The following is a 20,718-nucleotide window of genomic DNA, read 5'->3' as shown; positions in this document are numbered from 1 at the left end:
TGGGGATGGGAACAACTTCGAGGGTGATGGTGACCACCAGTCCAAAGGTGAGGTTTTCAACAGGTAGTAGCGCCAGTACCGAATGGCTACTCAACTCACCACATAGTGGGAATGTTGAGTTGCAGACAGGAACAGCAAAAAGACTGTACACACACACACACACACACGACCCGCAAATGCAGCTCATTTGTGTGGGAGTTGTGTTTGGTGTGTGTGTGTGTGTGTCTACGTAACCTAATTCAGAAGCAAGTCTTTTGGCTGAAAGCTTACTTATTTAGCAGTCTTTCTGTTGTGCCTATATGCAACTTAGCACCTTCACTATATGATGAGTAGCTCTCTATCCCTTTAATAATACTGTCAACTTGGGAAGTAAAAACTAGCAATGCCTATCTTCATGCTTTGGTTCAATGAGTATCATTTAAAAGACAAAAGCCAAACTAAGAAGAAGAGTCAATACCCAGAACATTTTCAGTATTTTACTGTACCAAGAAAGATGTTAAAAAAGTTCAAAGGTGTAATAAAGTTTTGCATTCACCTTGCAGTACCAACAGAAATGCAAAGACTAACATCAGTATTGAAAGTTGCAGATGTACCTAACAACAGATGAGCGGAACAATGTAAATTATAGAACTGCGGCTACACCTGCAGAAGTACGTGAATAAGTAGCTCAGCATTTATAGTCGTCTGAAGTTATGCACTGTATGGCAATGGAGTTCCAAAAGAAATGTGGATGCCATTTCAAATTTATAATTATTATATGTTTGAACACGACAGCTTGATTCCAGGTGTTGTAAAAACTTGAGACTTCAGCAACAGGCTAAAAGACTTCAGACTCACCTCCTTAGCAGGAAGAGTACCATCCCTGGCAATATAGAAATGCTATGGTGATAAACCTCAGTGATATGACTACAAAGCAGATACACCATCAAGCTCCTGCAGTATGTCCGCAATGAGTACATGACATTCTACAGAAACGTCATTAAATGGAAAACTGTTGAACGAATGAACCACATTAACCTTATTAAATAGAAGGTATGTTGTCAGAGATTCATTATAGCTGGAAGAGTCACTTCTTATACAGTTAATGTATTATTTAGTGTGGTTACGATGAAACTTGTACTGTTTAAAGCTTAGTTAAGTGGGTAAAATTACAAACTTAAGCTGTTTAAAATGAGCATTATTTAAAATACTACCAATAGTGTGATGATCTTGTATGTTTGGTGCTCTGCAGCTTGTAAGTATTTGTTAAAATATATATTACTGCTCACCATGCGCTGAATGTACAAATATTTCATGGCCAGACTGGGATGCGGGTATATAGCAGGGAAGCTGGTTATCAATGAAATTACCAGTCTATGGTTACACTGGTTCTTTTAATCTCCAGTTTAACTCCAGTGTCAAAACTGCTCATAATAAATGGCTCTTGAATTTTTTTTTTTTTTTTTTTTTTTTTTTTTTGTTTCTATTACTTCAAATAATAAACTAGGACCTAGAGCAAAATTCTAATGAAGGTGAAGGAGTAGGAATCACAACTGATTTAGGATTCAGACTGCAGCAGAAATTGGTCTCATGACTCCTGCAAAGATGGCAAAGGTGAAGGAGATGGGCATGACAACAGCGTGAGTTGGAAGTCACAAGCTGATGATTTCCCTGCTTCGTCACTTTTGGATGGTGTCAATTTGTCACCCTGAAACAACCATAAAATGAAGGGTTCAGTTATTGTCCAGAGTTTTTAGCACATCAATGAAATTGTAGGTACATCAATAAAATTAACTTCTCTTCCAAGGTTCATTGTGGATGTTTTCACCTTTCCTGCTGTTGCAAGTTTGTTGGGTCATCATGTTTTTAATCTTTTAAAGCAAATGGAGCACTGTACTTCAGATCTACCGCACTTTGTAGAGTAGTTCCAAACTTGGGATAGAACCCTTCCACAATACAACTGACGTGTAAGAACGGCACTGAGAAAATACTTTATGGAGCAGGTAGGAAGGAGGTAGTCTTGCACACTACATGTACTCTTGCACCATCTTGGGCCATGCCACATGGCAGCTGGCGCATTACTGTCTCTGCAATGCTGTACTGATTCTCATGTCATGTGTTTGCTGCTAGTTTCTTAAGGCAACGAGAATTTTACAAATAAACATTACTCACTCATTTAAAAAATGTTTTATTTAAAAACCAAACATTTTATCACTACTGCTATGGCAAATTGATGAGCCAGTTTTTGCCACACTTATTAGCAAAAATGAAAGAAATTAACTGTTATAACCATGATCGAACAAATACTGATTATCAGTTTTAACCAGTCAGTTTTTTCCACCACTAACATATAGACTATCATCAGGAGTGTACATTTTGTACGTCTGTATCAAATAACGTGTGTCCAGTATGTAATCTTTCTGATGTCAAAATAGATGTGGATCTTTTAGTACACACAGTTGTGTGCACGTGTTATAGCTGTTTTCATCCTGTGACAGTAGTGTCCAACATGAGCAAGTATTACGGTTGTTTAGTATTTGGTGGCTATAAAATGTACACAGAACAACCTGTGTACCACAAAGATCCATATCAATTTTAACATCACAAAGATTTCACACTTGACACACACATCATTTGGTATCCAACACTTACAGCATATGTCACTGGTGATGTGCTATAGGCCCAAACACTTGTCTGGCAATTACATATTTTCACATTCAGGTCACGATGTATTGCAAGAAGCCTTTTTTATAAAACAGATGTACTTATCAGTTTCCTGTATTGTTTTTTTTTCTCCACAACAATTTGACGAATGTACTGATTCTTTGTTACCTCTCGGCAGTTTCTTAAGGGTGCTGCAAAAAATCTTTTTTGTGAATCTGAAAATAATGTAATTGATATTGTTTGCCAGATATCTGTATTCTATGGCAAATTCAAATATAGGGTGGTGCACGATAAGTCATCCAATTGAATTTTGATACTGCAAATATACTATCAGGGTAATAGCTTTCATATTGTGCACTCAACTCCATACAATTCATTGAAATTACACCAGATGTCATAGCACGTTCATCGCTTTTGTTGTGAGTCTGCCATTTAAGTTTGCCGCAATGGCGGACAAAGGACGGTTGACCTTTGCACAAAAGCCGAAGATGGTGTTACTGTTCACAGTGACAAACAGCGTTACACTGACACAGAGAAGATTTCGTGCTCATTTCGGCACACAGTGGGCTCACAGTCCACACACAATATGCAGATTACATCAAAAATTTGAAGGTACTGGATCTGTTTTGGAGGGTTAGCAGCCACATGCACGTAACGTACGTTTGCCGCAAAACAATGAAGCAGTTTGAGTGGCTTTGACTCGTAGTCCGAGTAAATCAACAAGAAGGCCCAGTGCCGAGGTGGGAATTTCACGCTAATCTGTACACAGAATTATTCTATCCAACCTTCATTTCTATCCATACAAGATGACTGTAGCGCATAAGCTTACTGCGAGAGATAATGAGCGGATACTGCTGTCTTCAAGGTGGGCAATCTAGCAAGACCAAGAGGCAGTGCTACACAACCCATGGTTTCCTGACGAAGCTTATTTTTACGTGAACGGTGCTGTGAACAAACAGGAGGTTCGACTGGGGCATATGAACCTCCAAGAATAATTCATATGAAAGACACCAACGAGGAGAAAGTGTGCATGTGGGTTGTGATGTCAATCCACGAAATCAGCAGTTCATTCTTCTTTCCTCAGTTCATGGCCTCATGTCTTCCATTGCAGACACAATGGTTCATGTCGTAGTGTGTATGTGTGAGAGTTCAACTTTAGAGGAGAAACGACTTTGTACTTCTAGTATTGTTCTTTGTTATGCCTGTCTGACACTCAACACATCTTCTATGTGATGAGTAGCAATATTTTTAAACTAAGAAGGAAGGGGGGTGGGGTGTTGTCTGATTTCTCAGCAACACAGAATGTGCAGACATGGACAATAAAGATATGTGCAACAACATTTCTTCAATCTGAGTGGCATTAGATGCACAGATGCCAATTTATTAATAATATAATTGAAATGAAGACACACACTCTTCTCTGGTCAGTTTGAGTTACACAGAATCATGTCCAACACATGATGTTATCTTTAACAATTACTTTTGCCCAGATGTGCAAAGCAGACGACTAATTCAATCTCCACCAGGTTATTATGCCAGCCATTTCTTCTCAAAAATATTTTTCCTTGAATTTATAAAGAAAGAACTAACATAGCTTGACATTACAAGAAATATACTGACACACAGAATGATACTTTTTCACAGCTTTCTGTTACATGTATTAAAAAAAATTGCACAAACTCACTATATTAATGCTCCTAAAATCATTTACACTATTTAACTGTTATCCAGCTGTGTGGATGAAAGGTGAACTTTACGCTGATGTCGCATTAAAATGTGATTCCGAAGTGTACCCCTTTGCTTTGCTCTGTATGGACATTTAGGACAAGCAAACTGTGGCTCTTTGCCACATTCAAATGCAGTGTGCCGATAAAGACTGCTGTAGTAACGGTATGATTTACCACAGACATTGCATGGATAGTGACCTGGTTGTATCCAGTGGTTTCTTGCATATGCAGTGCCTGGAAAAAAAGGGCAGATCAGCTATTAACGACAAACAATATGGTATGGATTACTGTTTCTTGCTGAATTATTAGAATCATAAAGTGAACAAGACATGACTAAGAATTTGGGACTCACGAGAAAAATGAAATTAACAACTATGATAATCAAGTATTACGAGGCATTTACTGAATAAAATTACATAACTTCAACACAGTGAGTGCCAGCTAAATTTGTACATGAAACCAGGTACAAAAACAATCACCGAAAATATAAGCTACTTATAAAGATAGTGCCTGCCCGATACGAGTGTTGCACATTAAGTAAGTGTCATATGACAGCTTTATTATTTATATACTGAGGATAAAGCAATTATTTTTTACAAAAAGTATATTACTAACAGTAGTAACAGTAACACATTTTATTGAGAAGATACAGAGTGAATATAATTGAAATGAAAAATTAAAAAACTGTAAACTAGTTGCAAACTACAGCATGCACACACTTCATTCAACATGTAAACATAACTACAGATATTCAGATTTAGGTTATGACATGTCTGACATGCCTGCCATCATTGGCGATGATGTAGCGCAGATGAATACCAAAATTTTGCATGACCCGCTGAAGTGCTGGGACATCGATGATGTCGATGACCTCCTGAAAGGCTGTTTTCAGCTAAGCAATGGTTTTGGGGTTATTGCGTACACCGTGTCTTTAACATAGCCTCACAAAAAGGAGTCACATGTGTTCAGATCCAGAAAATATGGCAGCCAGTCGATGCCCATGCCAGTATGCTCTTGTTAGCCCTGAGCCAGAATGCAGTCCCCAATGTGTTCCTTCCAATCTACGACAATTTTTTTAACAGAAGGCTACAGGTTTTACAGCTGATGCAGATCTTAAAAGTAAACAATCATGTTGATCACTGACAACACACTTGATAAATTTATACCACTCAAATTTATTCATGTTAGCAAAGCCTACAGCACTCAACTTGTACTAATTATTAATCATTTCATGAAAAAATTAACACCATTCACAACTGATTGAAAGACAATACTAAAAATTCTCCTACCCCTTTCTTTGTAAAGTTTCCCACCAGCCAAATAAATTTATTAATTAAAGGGTATGAATCATTTAGCATCCTTTGGCATCAAAACTCTTATTTTGCACATGGTAGTGAGGGCTGTACAAGAACTGCATCATATGAATCTCATAAATTTCTCTCGTTATACAACTAGAACCATTCTGGAGTGAATAATGTCATGTCAAGCTCAGAAAACATTCTTTCTCAAGAGAATGACATGTAAGCCTCCTTCACTTCAGAGACATATTTAATACACAATTATCTTTGGAGTAACAAAAGTTTTACAACATTAAAGATGATAACAGCCTGCCAAGCACTGACAGAAAATTCAGTTAATGTTAAATAGTTTTATATATTAAACACATTTAGCATTTTATGGAATCAAAATGTAGATGAACTGTGGGTTTGTGTTGACACAGTATAAGTGACAACAAGCAAATTTCTATGGAGCTGTTGCCATTAAAACAGCATCAAAAAGATAAAACTGAAATGACAATATATTCAGTGCAACAGTAGTAATAACTTTTCAGCATTTGGTTTAGTACCACCTGCACATGATATTGATAAATTCAATACACTTAGTTGGTAGAGAGGGCTCGTTCTGCATTGCAATGACTCTGTCAATGTGTAATCTTGTCTGCAATGGATAACATATGGCAAAATATCATTATTGTTGCAAGTTATGGATGAATTTTTGGCTGAGATGAGAACATGATGGGTTCAATAAGATGATACTTGCAGAAGGGTATGTGTCATGCAGGATAGAGAAATGAGTGGCCTGAAATTGATGATGATCTGGAGTTTGGCAGTAAAACGTGAGAACAGGAAAAGATGGTAGCGTGGGTGGGTATTTAATTCCTGCTATGTTTCTAGAATGAATTAAGTATCTTAGTTTTGTGAAACAATACAGTGAATCTTATTCACAAGCATTTGTCAAACACAGCTAGGGTGTTAAGTTTTCATCTGATTTCCTCCATAATAATGTGGTGCAGTGGGAGATAAAATTGATTCCACATAGCTCAGTAAGTCTCCATTTATTATTGATTGTTTATTTATTTTCGTGTTCTATAGATCCTTGATGCGAGTGTATCATTACGGTGTAGAACGTATCAGATTATTACAATAACAACCATATTTAAATGGTCAAGAGGCTTACAAACTAAATCATATATAAACAGATACATGAGGTTCAAGTGTTTAAACAATGACACAGATAATAGTAGTAATAATCATTACATAAACAAATTATAAGTCTTACATTCTAATACATAAAAAAGCACTCTGTCATCAATTGATACATTCTGAGTTCTTATGGGAATGCTTAAAATTAAACACATAGTATTAATTTTTAAACACTGTCAAAAAATTCCTGTGCAGAATAGAAAGAACTAATCAAGAGATAAAGTTTCAACTGTTTTTTGAATCTAGTTATATCCCCAATGACCGATTTAACATGAAATGGAAGTTTATTGTATACTTTTATGCTTGAATAATGCACTCCTTTCTGTACCAAGCTCAGATTTTTTTAATATTTTTGTAAAGATCATGTTTACTTCTTGTATCATGATCATGGTATTTACCGTTTGTTTTGTAAATTGTATGATTATTGTTCACAAAGCACATTAGTGAAAAAATGTACCATGGTGAGGATATCGAGCTGTTTGAATAAGTTTCTGCAAAAGCATCTCAGGTGCACTCTAGCCATAATTCTGAAGACTGTTTTCTGTGCAATAAAGACTTTGTTTGCTCGTGACTGGTTACCGCAAAATATGATGCCATATGTCATAAGTGAATGGAAATATCCTAGGTTGTTGTTGTTGTTTTTGTTGTGGTCTTCATTCCAGAGAATGGTTTGATACAGCTTTCCATGCTACTCTATCCTGTGCAAGCTGCTTCATCACCCCGTACCCACTGCAACCTACATCCTTCTGAATCTGTTTAGTGTATTCATCTCTTGGTCTCCCTCTATGATTTTTACCCTCCAATACTAAATTGGCGATCCCTTGATGCCTCAAAATATGTCCTACCAACCGATCCCCTATTCTAGTCAAGTTGTGCCACAAATTTCTCTTCTCCCCAATTCTATTCAATACCTCCTCATTAGTTATGTGATCTACCCATCTAATCTTCAGCATTCTTCTGTAGCACCACATTTCGAAAGCTTCTATTCTCTTCTTGTCCAAACTATTTATCGTCCATGTTTCACTTCCATACATGCCTACACTCCATACAAATACTTTCAGAAACGACTTCCTGACACTTAAATCTATACTCCATGTTAACAAATTTCTCTTCTTCAGAAATGTTTTCCTTGCCATTGCCAGTCTGTATTTTGTATCCTCTCTACTTCGACCATCATCAGTTATTTTGCTCCCCAAGTAATAAAACTCATTTACTACTTTAAGAGTCTCATTTCCTAATCTAATATCCTCAGCATCACCAGAGTTCATTCGACTACATTCCATTATCCTCGTTTTGCTTTTGTTGATGTTCATCTTATATCCTCCTTTCAAGACACTGCTTTATTTCCAAGTCACGAACAGATGAAACTGAGCAACTGTAGGACTAGTTATTCTGAGCAAGAAAATGCTACAGTCTCACTGTGTCAAGCTGATGATGAAATTACACTGAATGCTTAGAATATTTAGAGAAAAGTACACAATGCGTAACTGGATGCCAGAAAGGTGCTTACACAGACTCAATGCTAGTAACTGAATATGGCTGGAAGGAGAAAATGCTATTTGTCAACTGATGCACAGATGGCTTTTTAAAAAATATTGGCTCATAGAGGCCAGCATTATTAATTTATGACGGACATTTCAATTAAACTGGGTATCACGGGAACATAATGTTGCCAGAACAAAGATGTCACCTCACACTATCCATATTTTACAACTCCTGTATTTTTTATTGCTACATACATCTTTCAATAACACAACTCACCTGACATTGGCAATAATGGAACTACTGAAGTAAATGTGAATTTTCTGTGTGACTTTAATGTTCATCGACAAGCACAGACACTTCAAATCAGACTAACAGAGCTTATGTGAAGTACAAACCGAAATGGATGAACCCGTTACTACATCTACATATTCTGCAAGAAACTGTGAAGTGGATCCGAAGTATTGCACCACATACAAGGGTTTCCTCCTGTTCCAATTACACATGGAGTATGAGAGGAATGGCTGCTTAGTTATCTCTCTGTGCACTGTAATTAGACCAATCTTGTCTTCGCACACCCTTCAGGAACAGGACCTTGGGGCTGAGATGTATCTCTAGATTCTTCACTTAACCCAATAAGTTCATATCTAAATACCCTAATGGCTGCTGTGAAACCAGATTTAATAAATCTGAAATATAATTGATGACATGAATATAATAGAGGGAAACATTGCACGTGGGAAAAATATATCTAAAAACAAAGATGATGTAACTTACCAAAAAAAAGTGCTGGCAGGTTGATAGACACATAAATAAACACACACACACACACACACACACACACACACACACACACACACACAAAATTTAAGATTTCGCAACCCATGGTTGCTTCATCAGGAAAGAGGGAAGGAGAGGGAAAGATGAAAGGATGCAGGTTTTAAGGGAGAGGGTAAGGAGTCATTCCCATCCCGGGAGCAGAAAGACTTACCTTAGGGGGAAAAAAAGGACAGGTATAGACTCGCACACACACACATATCCATCCGCACATACACAGACACAAGCAGACATTTGTAAAGGCAAAGAGTTCGGGCAGAGATGTCAGCTGAGGTGGAAGTACAGAGGCAAAGATGTTGTTGAGTGACAGGTGAGGAATTAGTGGTGGCAACTTGAAATTAGCGGAGGTTGAGGCCTGGTGGGTAACGGGAAGAGAGGATATACTGAAGGGCAAGTTCCCATCTCCAGAGTTCTGATAGGTTGGTGTTAGTGGGAAGTATCCAGATAACCTGGACAGTGCAAAAAAAACCACTCCCTGGGCAGCAGCAGCAGGAGAACACACACACACACACACACACACACACAAGGTTTTACTTATGCAAGCTCACAGAGCCAGTGACTCCTTCTTCCAGCAGAAGGGCTGAAGGTGAAGGAAGAGTGGTGAAGGAAACATACTGGAGAGGTTTAGGAAAAGGGATAGAGTTTGGAAAAGTCAGCTTTGGGTCAGGGGAGATTCACCAAACAGAATGAGAAGGAAACATTGGTTGTTGAAGAATCAGTGTTTCCTTCTCACCCGTCCAGTAAGTCTCCCCTGACCCGGGGTCCTGAATGACTTCTACACATTCTATCCCTTTTCCTAAACCTCTCTAGTCATTTCCCTTCACCCATCTTACTCCCCCTTCAATCCTTCTGCCAGAAGAGGGGGCCACTGACTCCAAAATCTTGCACACATAAAATAGTTTTTTATGTGTGTGTTCTCCTGCTGCCACTTAGTGAGTAGATTTTTTTTATCTATCCAATTACATTTCACATAAGCTAGCATGATTGTTGGGTATGGTAGAACTCAAAACAGCAAAGTCTCCCTGAGAGCCAAACAAAGCACTTTGGTGAACAACAAAATAAGACTATTTATAAAACAACAAAGAAGATCAAAGAATGTTTCAGACGGGAAAGGGATCCACCTGCAGTGTCAGGAATAAGCTGTATACCGTGTACATGCACAAAAGTCTATGTTGGAATGCCTGAATGATCAGTCCATGCCAGGATCACTGAACATAAGCAGCATTGCAGGCTGGGGCAGGTGGAGTAATCAGTCACGGTGCAGCATACACTGTGTGAGACCCAGTACACAGAAAAATTTGCTGATACAGAAGTTCTTGCTGAAGAGGAGAGCTATCACATCCACGTGTTCATAGCAGCTGTAGAAACACAGCATAGCTTCAGCAAGAAAAAAGAAAGCCTCTGGGTGAACGAATCCATGGTTCCCATGCTGCAGTGAATGGCTGTTGCACGCAGCAATGGGAGAACCACAATGGAAATAACCACAGAAAAGCCCTTGGACGTTGGCGTGCCAGGTACATACTATCTGCGGCCGCAAGTTCGACTCCAGTCCACCAAGAGCAGTGGAAGGTGAAGCTTTGACAATGCAAGCCACTTGTGCTGGTGAAGCGCCAGAAAAATTAATCAAACTATGTCGGTTGCAGAAAACAAGACAGAAGCCAACAGGCAGTTTGTCACCCTCTTGCCGCAAAATTAGATTTAGCACATATCAGCTAGTATGTTTGTTATACGTATCAGACAGTACGACTGTTGGGTATGGTAGATCTCAAAACAGCTATCTGAATGTAGAGCAACACAACATTTTTAGTGTCATGTGCTTTCACCTTTTGAGAAGCACGCAACACACATTTTTGTGAAATATTCTTTCTGCTCAGTTGGGGCATTACAAAATGAACAGAGTTATCGGGTAGCTGTGAACTCTTTAATATGTGCTGTATAACATTGGCCCTGAAGAGGTAAGAGGTTTTTTCTTTCCATGTGACACACACGGCCTGTGCTTCTTTTTACAAAGCATTTAAGAGCTTTTTTTTTTTTTTTTTACAAATTGATCTCCTTGCATTCGTATAGCAAAGGGTGCACTTCTGAGCTGAGCTTGTCGCATAATCTTATAGCAATTGCAGGCAACTACAACTCGTTGTTCGATACCATCGGGTTATTATAAATTCTTGAATTTTTTTAAAATACATTATCACAGGGTAATTGGCATCAACCTTCAAGCATCTACCAGTTTAAGTCACTCAGGATTTCTGTGACAGTCTCCAGAGAGGCAAACAAACCTGTGAACATTCATGCTGCTCATGTTTGTACACATATAATATCCCCAGTTATTCCTATACGGTATATGGCTCACATACCTGAACAATATTCTAAATTGGGATGCACAACTGTTTTATAAGCAATCTCCGCTATAGACTGACAGCATTTTCTCCGTATTCTCACAACGAACCAAAGTCTGCACCCTGCTTTTGCTATGACTAAGCTTATGTGATCATTCCATTTAATACGCTCAGATATTTGTAAGAGTTGACCGATTCCAACTATGACTCACTGACAGCGTAGTCACCTTTTTGCATTTTGTGAGAATCTTTGCACCACTTTCAAACCTTATAAATATTGGATACTTGTGCAGCTTTCTTCAGACAGTACTCCCTTACAAACAACTGCACCTTTTGCAAAAGAGTGAGTTTACCAATAACATTGTCCACCAGGTCCTTGATATAGAACACAAACAGCAAAGATCTCAGTTCACCTCCCTGGACCACCCTTGATGTTACTTCTACTTCTGTCGACAACTCCATGCAAGACAATATTCTGGATTCTTCAAACCAGGAAATCGGTGCACCCACAAATTTTGTTTGATGTCCCATACAGTCGTACTCTTGTTAATAAACTGACTCAAATGCTTTTTGAAAGTCAAGTAATACCGCATCCATCTGACTACCTCGATCGTAGTTTTCGCGATCTCATGTGAGGAAAGTGCAAGTTGCATTTAGTATGACCACTGTTTTCGGACTCAATGCAGTTTGGCATGGAGAAGATCATTCTGTCTGAGATAACTTGCACTCTTTTACAAAAACTTTGAAACTTGCACTATATGACGAGTATATTCAGAAACATGTGAAAAGCAAAATAAGAAACAAAAGATGTGAAAAACAAAATAAGAAATACAAATTACTGCAAGTTAACATATTCCTAGAGAGGCCTTAGGAGTACTGACATTTCATACATCAGCGAAGCAGATACAGAAGTAAAAGTAAGTTATATGCTTTATCAGTGCCCTTCACCTTGGGCGGTATACTTCACCTGCAGGGTGACACTATCCTGTGAGATACATCAAATGCAAATCTCCAGTGAGACAGCCCCTGCACCCAGACCACAGCCTACCAGTGCTAACACTGAGACCAATATGACAGGCACAAACAAAGAGATACGGCTCTCAATGAAGAAGCCCTTGTATTTGATCCCTCACATGCTGACACAAAGTTCATGCAGAACACTCACGCACAACACAAAAACACTAATTTCTGATACAAAACATATTCCAGCACTGAACACGGAGCCTATAAATCCAGACATTGCATTGAAATAGTCACACATTAATGACTCAGCAAATTAGAGCCTACAGACATGTAACAAACAGTACAGAGGCATATCTGACTGGAAAAACAGACAAAATGACAAGTAGGGTGAAAAAAAAAGTCATAATGGCTAACGTTAATGCCTACTTCAGGATCTCGCACTCGCCACAAGATAAACACGCTACTTGATGAATCATACTTATTCACTGTGAACAAAGAGGGGCTACTGCTAACATACAACTGCAGAGCAGATTTTCAATAAGAACCCCGTCGATCAACAAAAAGTGTGAGAAATACTATCAAATATGACACTAAGTGACTGCAATGCAATGCACATAATCAGTAGACACAGATGGACACATAACAAAAGATAGATTGCTCCTCCTACTACCTAAAGCAAACTTGCTCAAATTTAGAGACAGAATTGAGCAGTTTCATCACTGCAACATACATGGAAGTGTAGACTTCAAAATTCATGTACTTACTGATGTTATACAAAAAGCCCAAGATGTAATGCTATGGACCAAAGCCACATGTAAACAAAAAATCCCTGGGGGCAGAGACTTAAAAGACATGAGGCAAATATTAACTGGACCGAAAAGAATTAACTGCGAGAGACAGAGAAATCAGACTACAACAATGTAGAAACAGTAAAGCAAGAGACCAGATACCTTTACTGACCAGAAGAAAAACAATATTAGTCTGATGATATACAGACACAATATCCGGGGGTTTCACACACAGTGCCAGCTTGACAGTATGACGATGCAGAGATGGTGGACAGAAGAATATATGCAGTTTAAACTCCTGCTTGATGATGACCAACAAACTGACTCTCAAGAACACAAGTGTCTGTGCTTAGAGCTGATCAGGGAACATACAAGAGGGATTGTGACCTGCCCCTTCGCAAATGAAGAGGTTGCACTTGCAATTGCTACACTAAAACATAAAAAAATCATACAGACCTGATGGTATCTATGCTGAAACCCAACAAAAGGTATCACCAAAGACAATCCCATACTTAATGAAGTGATAAATGGAGCCTTACAACTGGGACAGGTGCATGCAAATTGGAAAACTGAGAGCACAGTTATACTTAAGAAATCTGTAGATAATATTAAGTCAGACCCAAATGTCAATAGGCCTTTTAAATATCCTAGTTAAAGCTCACGGGTAGCTCCTGTGCATCCCACAGGCTCACATGGGAACTCCTACACCTTAATCCAAATCAGTCTAACTTTAGGAAAAACAAATTGATAGAGGACATGATAAATCAGCTCCAATGAAATATTCAAAACTCTAACTGAAAATATGCAATTACTATAATGATTGACATAGTGAGCGTCTTCTGTAATAGGCTATAAATGATGCTGATATATCTAGAAAGCAAATAACTAGTTATATTGGAGTATATATTGGCCAGAAATTATCATTTAATGAACGTATCGGAGAGACGACAGGAAAAGCAAGAAAACTGTTTCACAAAATAGTCAGAATTAGATTACATTAGCTTAGATTAGATTCAGTTTTCGTTCCATCGACCCAAAAAATGAGATGATTCTCGTGGGTGTGGAACCTGTCAGAAAGTATAACATAAAACATTTGAATATAATACTTACTACCCTGATCATCTGTCACAAGATTGTCGAAACAGGTGAATACAATGCAGTAAACTGGAACAGCTAATATTTACAGAATTAACATGCTATCAGAATGATACATTGTTGTGCACTATTAATACATTTATCATACACAAAATACCTAATCTTGACTGTTGTGACCACATGGTGTCAAAACTGTAAACTAACAGGATTTTTTTTTTTTTTTTTTTTTTCTGGCTTAGCAGTCTCTCTTAAGGTATTCATCTATAGAATAGGAGAAGTTGCCAATCAAAAAGGCTTTCAACCTCTGTTTAAACTGTGCTTTATCTGAAACCAAGTTTTCAATGGTTGCTGGCAATTTATTGAAAATGTGTGTTCTTGAATATTGGAGCCCTTTTTGGACCAAGGTAAGTGATTTTGGATCTTTATGAAGATTGTTCTTTTTCCTGGTATTAATACTATGTAGTAGCACTGATGAATACCAACAGCCATTACAAACACTAATGAACTACTGTGTGCAGCCGGTACATGGGAATGCTGTCTTCGTATCTTGACCGGCACCACAACTGTTAGAAGGGGACAGAGGGGGCATCCTATTACATATTTCAGGGGTTTCCAGGCCTACAACAGGGGATGCACTACAAGTGGTGCTCAGAATATCCTTGGAAAAAGAAATGGCATTCCACTTAACGAGATCAGTGACTGACTCATTATAAAGTTCTATATTTTTTTAACAATCTCTTTTTTATGACGCAATTATAATTGTGTTGCGACAATGATGAAAAAAAAATTGTGCCCAAGGAGTTGTACATGTAAGGGACACACAAAACTGTACACAAGAATAAATAGGATACGATATTGGCAATGCAATGTTGGAACTCCAAAAATAAAAAAGCTTATATTAAGACTTTCAACCAAGTAAAAATAATTTTATTAGCTCAACCTTGATTCAAGCAAACTGCAATCAAATAGCAAGAGGATCAATACCACCCACTGATATGTCCCACATGTATTTTAATTGCATATTACTTAACTCACAAGAAATATAGTAAAAATATATTTACTTGCTTTGAGGTCGTAATACAAGCTTTTGTTTATTTTATCCTATTGTAGCCTCTAAAGACGGCGACTGCGCGCAAAAAGCCGTTATGACTGTGTTATGAAAAGTTATTAAGTCATAAACAAAGAGAACTTTACAAGGAATCTTTCCTTGTTTAATGCTGTTAAAAAAGTTAATAAACTAATTTGCCCCATATATCTGGTACCTCTTGGGGCAGAATTGAAGAGGCCTGGTTGATGTCAAGTGCTTTGTCCTGCACTAAGAGTTGAATAACGCAGGAAACAAAACTCTAGGGAATACATAGGTTGATTTGATAAGGGCCCTAAAAGATATCTCTCATAAACACTGAGACTGGAAATCTTCTAAAATCTTAAATCATGTTTCATTGGTCCAAATTACTCTGACCTAGGCCAGACTAGTGCACTTGTCCACTCTATGTACCCAAAAACACTCAAGGTACAAACAAAGTGGCATCTCTAGATGCCTTTCAAAACCTGTAAGCTAAATCCTTTGACTCCATACTCATAGCTTCCCATTCCCTTTAATTTCAAAGATGCAGCTCCTTCAATGCAGTAAGTCTGGCTTTCCTAAAGGGAGGAAGATTTGAATTTCACACCTTGTTGATGATTAGCTGGAGCACAAGCTCCGGTTGGGGAAGCACGAGGAAGAAAATTAGTGTCCTTTTCACAGAAACTATCATTGCATTAGTATTCTTGTCATGTTTGATGCCGAATATGAAATCAACTGACACCAACTTGTAACTTATTATGTAAATAACACAAAAACAATTTTATATAGCAGTTACTGTCTTAGCATGTGAAGTGCCTTTGTGAACAAGTCAAAATAGTGTGTTCGCAGCTGGAGAAGACACGACACATGTGCTTACACAACACAACATCTATCACAGCTCTGTCTACACTATACTTACTATGAACTAGTCAGTCTTGTAATGATGCATACATAAGAGCATCAGCTCCATGTAAATGTGTAGTGCCTTTGTGAACAAGTCAAAATAGTGTGTTCGCAGCTGGAGAAGACACGACACATGTGCTTACACAACACAACATCTATCACAGCTCTGTCTACACTATACTTACTATGAACTAGTCAGTCTTGTAATGATGCATACATAAGAGCATCAGCTCCATGTAAATCTAAGTTTCAAGTCATATAACATTCAATGAATTCTCTATGCTGTGTCCCAGAACATACTTATTGATGTAACCTACATCATAATTTACATATATTCTGTCTGCCAGAATGCCCATAAAAATATACGTGGTAAGTAGTCTTTGTATTTAACTCAATGTGCACAGTGGAAGATTTAAATTCTGATTCTTTTCTCCTGAAATTCACATGTTGATAAATGTTGCTGGAACAGAAATAAGATTTACTGCAAGCACTGCATGTATAGCACCCTAGCTCACATACTTTTCTCAATGGCACTTTATTAATGCAGAATCTGAAAATACAGTATTATCTTGGTTTCTTGCAAAAGACAATTAATTCTTACAGAGGCATTTCAATACAATATTAAAAGCTGTTGAATATGAAAACAGAAAACAAAAAAGGACACAGTGTAGGATCATTTTTACATTATACAACAAGGATAACCAGGTCTGTTTATCTGCAACATTTTCCCTTCTTTTCAACATACCTGAAAGACTTTGCACACCATGAATTAAAAATCTTAATACAATAAAACACACTTACTTAAAAATTTCTATGCTACTGATATGTCAAATTTTGCTGCACAAAATTCCTGAATGTATTCTTGGATCGCTGCAAAAGATTGTGGTAGTGTTATATTTGCCAAAGCAGATTCCCCAAGCATTTTGGGTAAGTCAGCCAACTATTTTGTTCTACAATTACAGGATGCTGTTGGTCTTTACATACCAGTCTAGTATGATAATTATACAGGATATGACAGTCTTAAACTGTTTTCCACTTTCCAATAATATCCAGGCTGAAAATGGACAAGCAGTAAATACTGATCAGGTTGGAAGCCAAAACTGTAGATTTTCTCTAACAACTGAGCCCAACCCAGCACCTTGAAAATAAAGATTATACAGGAATAGAGAAAATGGCTACTTTAAAAAGAGAGAGAGAGAGAGAGAGAGAGAGAGAGAGAGAGAGAGAGAGAGAGAGAGAGAGAGGTGCTCAGGCAAAAACAAAACATGTCGCAAATATGTAGAAGGGGGGTGGGGGAATGTAAAATGGAGATCAGCGACATTTTGAGAAGGCCAGAGTTTCAGGTAAGTAATAACACATTAAATGATAGAATATTCTGAACTATGCAAAACTATTCAGAAATGTCTAAGAGAGAATGCGACGATATGAAAAACAAATGGAGATCATAAGCGTATAAAGAAAACAAAACAGATGATTGTGCTGAGTAAGACTTCACATTTCAACAGTTAACAAGTCAGATCCCATCATGACTTAAGATGTACTAGTATTTTAGGATTTGACTAAGTATTCTTACAGCCTAAGACATTAATCAGACACACAAACAATTAAAGAAAACAACCATGTTCTTAAAGTATTATTAATAAATAATGGAAGGAGTAATGATAATAGCTATCACATAGAGGCAGTGAGTGGTCGGTAGGCACATAAACTAGGCTGAAAGCATTGCTTAGCTTTCAAACATGTCCTTCAGCAAGTTACATAGTACAGAACATGTGTGCACATCCCCCCCCCCCCCCCCCTCCACACACACACACAGATGAATAAATTTAAATGTGCTCCACACTTTTCTAGCCAACTCATTGTGCTGGCACTACAGCTTGACTGGTCGAGAGTGACACTGTAGCTGTACAGGTGAATGTTATTCTTTACGAGTTAGCTCTGAAGGGGACACTGTCCAAAAGCTCAGAAGCATTTTCAGTCTTGTTTACGTGCCTATCGATCACTCAATGCCTCAACTATAGGGTGAGTTACATGTGCTCCAATTATTTATATTCCGCCAAAGATTTTCCATTATCACATAAAAGCAATATTAGATGAGTAAAGCTACACAATGTAGTTACATCTACATACACTGCAAACTACTGTGCAATGTGTTGCAGACTGCAGACAATTCCTCACGCCAATAATGAAAACTTTCATATTACATTAACATTCTCATTAACCCAAAACAAAACATACAATGATGGCACCAGAAAAGTTACACAGTACTCATCGAAAACCAGTTTTCTAAATTTACCCTTCAAAAAAATTCCTATTTAAGGTCCCTCACATCTCTCTTATAGTTTCAAACAGACTGCTTGACCTGTTACAAGGTCCTCACAGCACAGCTCTAAATGCTGGAGTAGTACTCAAGAATTGTTTTCCTGGCATCTGATATTTGATTTCATTTACAAATGCTTTACACTTCACCATAGCCCTTCCCACTAACGTAACTCTTTCTTTTGCCATGCAAACTACAGATTTCCATGTTCTAAGCATCTCATCCAACTTCTTAATGTTATCCCTAAACATCTGAACAACACAGTGTGCTCCAGGTGCTCACCACTAATTTTGTAACTGGATATTATTGGATTCTTTCTCTTTGTTCTGGGCATTATCATATAATTATCTGCATTTGAAACAAGTTGGTGTTCATTACAAGTGAACATTTTTGTCATAATCTTTTTGCATTTGCTTCCTATCATCAAACCTCAATATTTTTCAGTAGGCAACAGAATCATCAAAGAACATTATAGTGCTACTGATGCTATATGATATATTATTTGCCTGAAGCAATTTAGGACAATCACGGGAAACCTAAATAAGGATGGTCCTCCCGAATGTAAGTCCAGTGTGTTTACCACTGCACCACCTTGCTCGGTAAAGATAACCTGTATTATGGTATATTGAGGTGTAACAGATCAATTTGGCTTAAAGTTATTTGTTAAACCTTGGTCTTTCAAGCCAACGAATGATGTCTGAGGTTTTTAAAAGGAATTTTCTAGTTAACTTAGAAGACTGTAAAGAAGAAGATTTCAAGATCACTGAGTAGTAGCTGGTTTTCTAAAAAGTGTACAACTTTGCTTCCGCTGTTTGCCGATAGGTGGTGACAACGGTAAGTAGCGGTCGAAACGCACAGATCGCAGACATCAGGCAGTTAGCCTGGACCTCGGTCGACATAACCTCATTCAAACATTAGCCGATTTGTGTCTGCATCAGAAAGTTGTCCTTGATTGAAAATGTCAGTTTACGAGCCTAATTCTCATCATTTTGGGGGGGGGGGGGGGGAGGAGGTTACTGTTTTGTTTTAATATGAAGAAAACAGCGGCTGAGTCTCATCGAATGCTCTCAAGTATGTATGCTAAGGACGCTATTAATGAAAGAATGTATCGTAAGTGGTATCAACACTTCAAGAACAGTGATTTGAACGTCGTAGACCAGCATAGTGGTGGAAGAGAGAATATTTTTGGAGATGCAGAATAGGAGACATTGTAAAGTGAAGACTCGCGTCAAACTCAAGAAGAATTGGCACGATTAATGGGAGTGACACAGCAAGCCATTTCAAAATGTCTCGAGGCTATGAGCATGATTCAGAAAGAAGGAACTTGGGTCCCGTGTGAGCTGAAACCAAGAGACGTTGAACGGCGTTTGTGTGTTTGTGAATAGTTGCTTCAGAAGGGATTTCTGCATCACATTGTGACTGGGGATGAAAAATGGGTTCATTAAGATAATCCTAAATGCAAAAAACCATGAGGATATCCCGGTCTTGCTTCCACGTCAACGGCCAAGATCATACTCTGCATTTGGTGGGACCATCTCGGCATCGTGTACTATGAGGTGTTAAAACCAAGTGAAACAATCACAGGTGCTCGTTATCGAACACAATTAATGCATTTGAGCAGAACATTAAAAGACAAATGGCCGCAATACAGTGAGAGGCACAATAAAGTGATTTTGCAGCATGACAATGACAATTCGTATGTCTCCCAGTACCTGCAAAAAGATAATCCATTTGTAATATGTCAGTATCACCATCTCATCAACTGACATTGACAGTGCCATCATGAGTGATAACTTGGACCCTACTGTAGACGTACTCTAACCAAATCTCAGGATCTGGTGGACTATTTCTCCCAAGGTACACACCAAATGCCCATTTCACTTGTTCCTCTCTTATGATACCATCATTATCCTGATGCATAAATTGATTACAGCCCCCGCCCCTCCCTCTTCTCCTCTGTGGTGGACTGAACATTGACAGAGGAGAGACCACTATTAGAGCTGCGAAGTCAGGTCCACTCACTGTCTCATTGTCTGTGGAAGACACCACCTCAGACCCATCCACAGTAAATAAAA

Source organism: Schistocerca gregaria, chromosome 3 (assembly GCF_023897955.1).
Source record: "Schistocerca gregaria isolate iqSchGreg1 chromosome 3, iqSchGreg1.2, whole genome shotgun sequence".
Classification (NCBI taxonomy): Eukaryota; Metazoa; Arthropoda; class Insecta; order Orthoptera; family Acrididae; genus Schistocerca; species Schistocerca gregaria.
Note: the sequence above shows the minus strand (reverse complement) of the source record.